This window comes from Meriones unguiculatus, chromosome 19 (assembly GCF_030254825.1).
Source record: "Meriones unguiculatus strain TT.TT164.6M chromosome 19, Bangor_MerUng_6.1, whole genome shotgun sequence".
In the NCBI taxonomy this organism is placed as follows: Eukaryota; Metazoa; Chordata; class Mammalia; order Rodentia; family Muridae; genus Meriones; species Meriones unguiculatus.
In genome coordinates, this window is record NC_083366.1 from 64,763,678 (window position 1) to 64,770,338 (window position 6,661).

Below are 6,661 nucleotides of genomic sequence, written 5' to 3' on the forward strand. Positions count from 1 at the left end.
CCCCTTCCGTGCACACAGCCCTGCACACACAGAAATTAACTTCTTGTTAGGTTGGTTGGGGTTCTGTAAGCATTAGTTTTAGGGACCTTGGAGAAGCCTCTAGTCTCTAGCCATTGTGTTATATGCTGGAATGCAGCAAACTCTTGCTGGCCACATGGCCCCCCCTGGAAGCATCAAGGACACGCTGGCCCTCCTCTTTGTAGAGTGTACTCTGGTTAGAGTCCAGCCTCTGAGGTCTCTGAATTTTTTGATTGGGAGGATGAGTAACTGGAGCCTTAGATCCCTTTTGGAGGTGTCCCATCATACCCTGGTCCTGTGGGACCTAGCTGACTCAGGAGGACAAGGGCTGAAATGGTGACTGTCCTCTTTACCCTAGGATCCATTGGTTTATGCCCTAAGCATGGCTGTGTTCATTATGGCTCAGTCTAAAGAAGCCCAAAGCCTGACGACTCAGTAGAAACTGAAAGGAGCTATCTTGATAAAATGCAAAGTCCTCTTTCATTAAAAGGCATCACATCAGAAATGTCTTTCTGCACCTGTCAGATTTTAGCTCCATCTCAGCTTCTGGCTCCTCTTGGTCTGCTTTCCAAACTTTATGATGTACTCTGCACTTCTGTAAAGTTATAAAAGCCAGGACACACGACACTTCTGATCACTCTTTGTCTTTTTCAGTGTACATTTAGCTGGAGATAGTAAAGTTAAATTGTCGGTTATTGGTCATATTATTAGCATTATAAATGGATTCAAAATTGGTGTGTGTGCGTTCATTTGTGTGCACATGTGTGTGCATATATGTACACCTGTATGCAAAGGCCAGAGGTTGCTTTTAAATGCCTCTTCTATTGCTTTTGACCTCTTTGCTGAAGTAGGTTCTCTCACTCTGCCTGGAGCTTGCCAGTTTGCTGGCTTTGCTGTCCAGGAACTCTGCAGGATGCTTCTGTTTCCAGAGGCCTCCAGGGTACGGTACAGGCATTATAGGTACCTGCTACTGCACCGTGCCTTTCGCGTGGAGGATGAATTTAGGTCCTCACATTTTCTCAGAAGGCACTTTACTCATTGAAATGTGCCCCCAGCCCCCTCTCTAACATTTGAATCTGCCTAGCAGTGTTGTTTGTGTAGGCCAAGTAACTCCTGTCTCACAATTTTAACGAACTTTCTTGTAGTCCCTCACCATGGAGGCCAGGTTAGCCTCCAGATCATGATCCCCCTGCCTCGGTGCTGGCTTCTCTCCTGTGTCAGATCTCTCTCTTTTTGGCTGTGGGGCAGGAGGGGTCTTTTTGGGACACCACTGTTTACTGTGAGATGGTGGCCCTGAGTCCCCAAGCCGAAAAGGGACCGTCTCTTCACAGCACCATCTTCTTTTCTTGTTGAAAGTGAGTCTAAGTTCAACCACCTGGGACCAGTGTCTCCTTTCTTATTTAAAAACTTGTTCATAAAGCAAGGAGGAGACATTACAGAGAATACCCCATGACAGTGATAACTCTTGGGGGAAACAAACAAATAAAACAACAAACAGGAGAAAAAGCAAAGTCATTTTGCCTCCCAGTCTTTCCCCCAAAGCTCCAGCTCTTCACCTCACGTTCCATAAAACAGCCAATGGTAGATTTCCGTTCTGGCTTCTTTCGGAGCTTCGCGTTTACAGTATGAGCACTGCTTCTGCCTTCGCAGCTGCTTCCCCACCGCCAGTCCTTCACTCAGTTCCATGTGGCGCGGAGCACTGGCTTGTGCTAAGTGGGGGCCGATCCCGGGGATTTGGGGATGGAAGGTGCACATGCATGACAGAGTATGTGCAGGTCCAGGAAGGATTACCCTGCAGAATTTGACTCCCGCAGCTAGTTAACTGAAACCCAAGGGACTGCTTCTCTTTACCAGAAATGATTGTGGAAGGCCAGAAAGCAAAATGCAGGGAAGAGGCACAAAATGGGCATTGCTGTATTTGATCTGCACATGTGTGTGTATGTTCATGTTTAGGTATGTTGCATATTCACGTGTGAGCAGGTATGTGTGCATGTGTGCATATTCATGTGTGTGCCATTTTGTGCGTGCATGTGAAGACCTCTGCAAGCATGAGGACATGTGTATGATCCTCAGAACCCACGTGAAAAAGCTGGATATGGTGGCATATGCTTGTAATTCTAGCACTTGGAAGGAAGAGACAAGAGCACCCCTGAGACTTGCTAGCCAGCTAGCGTAGCTTACTCGGCAAGTTCCAGGCCAGGGAGGGGCTCTGGGTCAAACTGAAGTGCTCCTCTGGCTTCCATACATGTGTATCTTCATAAACTTGTGTACACAGACAGACAGACAGACAGACACATAGACACGCACACACATATACACAAAAAACAGAGCAAATTATAGGGATACTGGAAGGGAAAGAAACCTGTTACTCAGGACCTGGTTGAGACTCTTCTCATCTGAGCTTCAGGAACCCCAGCACAGCTGACATTTAGTTAATGCACCTTCTCTCTTGCCAGCAGCAAGCTGCAATCTTTTTTGGGAACCAGAAAGCTCCTTAACAAAAAAAAAGAACATATCCTGCCCAACCTCATCCCTACCCTGCTCTGATGGTGGCTTCCGATTTTATCTCCCACCCCAGTGACTCAAGGGCACCACTCAAGCGAGACTTCCCGTCTTTTCTTTCCTACAGCCTCCAGCTTTATCAAGTCCTCTGGGCCTGTTCCTTGTCTCTCCAGAAATTCCCCTGCCCTGCTTCTGCATGCAGACAACTGGTCTCTGTACCCCGACTCAAATCAGGCTTCCTGGCAGGGGTGCCCTCCGGGCTGTCCTCTGCCAGCCAGCCAGCCAACATAATAAAAGAGCCTCTCACTTGTGTAAACGATTTTTAAAGTGTAGGAGAACTTCTTAACAACCTCTTCAGATGTTAGGCCTGTCAAGGCGGCATGTGCGTCTACTGTCAAGACACTTCCGTGTGTTTCTTCTTTGAGAAGTCCCTCCCGCCGCGGTCCCCAGTGTGTCTTGCTTTCCCTTCAAGTGCCTCTCCTTTAACACTCATGCTTAAAATCTCTATTTAAAATGTCTTTAGTAAGCTGCGGTTGGACACGCTGGCTGGTACTAAGACCGCTTCTGTAGTGAGGGATCTGGCTTTGCCCAGATTGCGGTCTCTAAGGGATGAAAAGAGCCCTTGGGCTGCCGGGATCTGGCTTTGCCCAGATTGCCATCTCCAAGAGATGAAAAGAGCCCCTTGGGCTGCTGTGGGTGAGCCTTAGAGTTGTGCACCATTCCTGCTGCTGGCAGGTACAGCCATGAATTCAACAGTGATAGCAAAACCAGATTCAAACCGATAGCTCCAATCCCAATCCATATACCCTTGTTAATGTCTTCATTCTAGTTCTTTCTGTAACAGAAATATAGAGACTATATAAAAATACATATTATATAAAAATAGAATTTATGTATACAAATATGAGTATACAATATGTAAGCATAAACATGTATAGTATGATTATATATAAATATATACATACACACATATGAGAATGGACCACTTTTGAAAGCAAACCCAATTGTTGAATCAGCCTTCTAATTTTTCTCTCCATACACATAAACATCCTGGTCCTGATTGTGAGCATGTAAGCACTTACCATGTGACATAAGGAGGAACCCAAGGTGGCAGTAGGCATTTGACAGCCAACCTGGCATTTAAATATTCTCATCTATGTTCCTAGAGGAAGAACCTTCTCCCGAACACTGAATTTTAGAGTTTGGATCAGTACATCTCTGATGTCACTCAGCTCCAAGATTCCGTGAGGCTCTGTTTCCATGCCGCTCTGTTACAGAGACACTTAGAGGCAGCTGCCCTGCCCTGCCCTGTCCTGCCCTGCCCTGCCTTGAGCCTCACACTCACTTGGCCCTAGTTAGACGGATGGAATGGGCACCTTAATACATAATATGAACAGATCTAGACGAGAACCCTCGTACCTGCGGAAAGCCCTTGTGACCAACCTTGGAGAGGAAAAGAGGACCAGGATTCACATTCAGAAACTACAGCAAGCTCTGAACCTCCGCCTCAAGGAGATTGACAAGGAGAAAGCAGCACTGAAGAACTTTCTGGCAAGGGTTCACAAGACGACTGGTTGTTTTCCTCAAACAAAATTCTGGTGATCTTTGCCACTGCAGGTGAAGGGCTCATCCAAAAGCTTCACACCCAGAGCCACCGAGTCTCCGTTGTCTCCAAACAACCAAAGAAAGCAGTAAAAAAGCAACAGGAAGCCAGAAATAAGACTTTAACCAAGAGCACAAATGGGACGTCTTCAAAAAAACCCACCGTCTCTCCCACAACAGAGAAAAAGCACTGGCTTTCCCACGTGATTCCATTTCTTTCTAGCTCAAGGTGGCAACACGCAGTGTGCACATTAATTTTTTTACAAGCTTTCCTTTAGACAAAAAAAGTTATTTTTATCTCTTTCTGATGCTTGTCATAAAATACATATTTGTCTGGATCCTGTTCTTTTCTCATTTGCTATGATTTTCATGATGTCGCTATAGGTTCAGTAGTGTGAATAACGGTTGATGCCAAATTAAGATGAAAAATAATACAGCAGCAGGGAAAAAGCGTGTGAGCCACTTCAAATCTGCGTGTGCCGTGTGTTGCTGCGCTCAGAGCCCGACACAGACTGTCCTGATGATCAAGTAGACATGTGTAAGTCATGCTGCAGGCGTCTCTCTCTCCCTGGTGGCTGCAGTCTTCCTGCACTCACTGCTTTTCCCACCACGATTACTGTCGCTGAGGCAGAGCGACATCCCACGATCTCGGCAAGTCATTCAGGTTTGTTTTTCAAGGCTGGAATGTGTGGCTGGACCAAATAACTTCCAAGCTTTAAGTTCTTTGGCACTAAGGGTCCATGGCTCTATTTTGAAATGTTTTTGCAGAATGCTAGAGAAAAGACATGACAGTCAGAATCCACATGTACGTGTGTGTGTGTGTGTGTGTGTGTGTGTGTGTGTGTGTAATTTTTTCCATGTCTCCATTCACAATACACAGCAGGTACAGTGGCCTGGGCTGAGGTGTAGATGGGGCAGGTTAACCTTTTATACATGCACTGTGAGATCATAGGCCCCGTGGTAAGCACAGGGAGGCCTGTGTGTGTGATTCTAAGCAGAGATAAAATAATATGACTCCTTAGGGCCTTTTCAGACATCCTTAGTATTGTTTAACCCACCTTCCTCCCTCTCCCTCTGGGTTGCCCTCCTTCCCAGATAAGTTTCCTCCTGTACTTTCTTCTTCACCGGACCCATGTCCCACTATTCCCCTTGCTAGTGCACCCCCCCCCATCGGTCCCTTTTCGCTTTCCTGATGTTTGCTGTTACTCCAGGTGATATCTCTAAAGGTTTGGAGCTAGTCTCCACAGTTGAGTGAGGGTTGCCTTTCTGGGTCAAGATCACCTCAGTATCTGGTTCTGGTATTCACCTCAAACTTCCAGAAGTGTTCAACATCCTTAGCCATTAGGAAAATCAAGATTAAATTACTTTTTTTGCCATAGTCTTCATGGCTAAAGTCAAGGAAACAACTAAGCCAGGCGTGGTGGTGCCCATCTGTGATCCCAGCACTCAGGGAGGCAAAGGCTGGTGCATCTCTGTGAGTTCAAGGCCAACCTGGTCCTCAAATCAAGTCCAGGACAGCCAAGGCTATACAGAGAAACCCTGTCTCAAAAAACCAAAATAATTAATTAAATAAATAGAAAAAGAAGAGAAAAGAACCAACAAATAACAAATGTTGGTAAGGATGTGGGAACGGGGAGTCCCCATTTACTGCTGGCGGGATTGCTAACTGGTACAGCCACTGTGGAATTAGCGTTGACAGAAAGCTAGAATTAAATCTGCCATGTGTCCCAGCCGTGACCACTCCTTCACACGTGCGTACTCTTCACTGCTCAGCCATGTCCACCGATGCTCTGTTCATACTATCTAGGAAACAGAAAAAAACCTAAATGTTTTTAAAATGATGAACGGCTAATGGAAACGTGGCACGTGTACATGATAGAATTTTATTCAGCTGTGGGACAGAATTCATCTGAATTTTCGAGACCGGGCTGCTCGCTGAACCTGGAGCTCACACTTTCAGCTAGACTGGCTGGCCAGCAGGCCCCAGTGATCCCCCTGCCTCCACCTCCCCGACTTTGGGATTACAGGTGTGTACTATTACGCACAGCAGAAGCTGTGTGCTGGCGGTGAAACTCGGTTCCACGTACTTGTCAGGCAATCAGTGGCCAGGCTTCTTGCCAGCTCCTTGAAGTGGTGGTTTATTAATTCTGAGGACTGTTGGAACGTCTTCCTGTGAGATCATTTGTAAATCTCGCAGCACAGCTCATAACACTAAAGGCACTCGCGTAGTGCCGTGCTTGTCACAAACCTGGATGCCCTGCTTGCCTGTCCTTAGCCTGGATGGTCTTGTGGACAGTCTCAACACACAGGCATTGCCTCTGGTTCTCAGCTATGGCGCTTGCTGCTTTAAACCTCAACCACCAGCACTGACAGTGTGTCAGTCGTTCAAAACACGGTCAAATATGATACCGATGTCTGTAAAGATAAACGTAAATGTAGCGTCAGTGTGACGGCTTTGAGGTGGCTGAAGGAAGAGGCAGGACTAGATGTGATAGAACACAACATACCCATGGCACTTTGACAGATTGTCAGGGAGAGG

General features: G+C 46.6%; 1 non-coding gene across 1 annotated transcript; it reads right to left on the minus strand.

Moving 5' to 3' along the window:
- Positions 1–4,977: 4,977 nt before the first annotated feature.
- Positions 4,978–5,099, minus strand: LOC132649416 (small nucleolar RNA SNORA51). The gene has a single exon (XR_009587849.1). It is a non-coding gene; the product is annotated as a small nucleolar RNA SNORA51 (small nucleolar RNA).
- Positions 5,100–6,661: the final 1,562 nt, after the last annotated feature.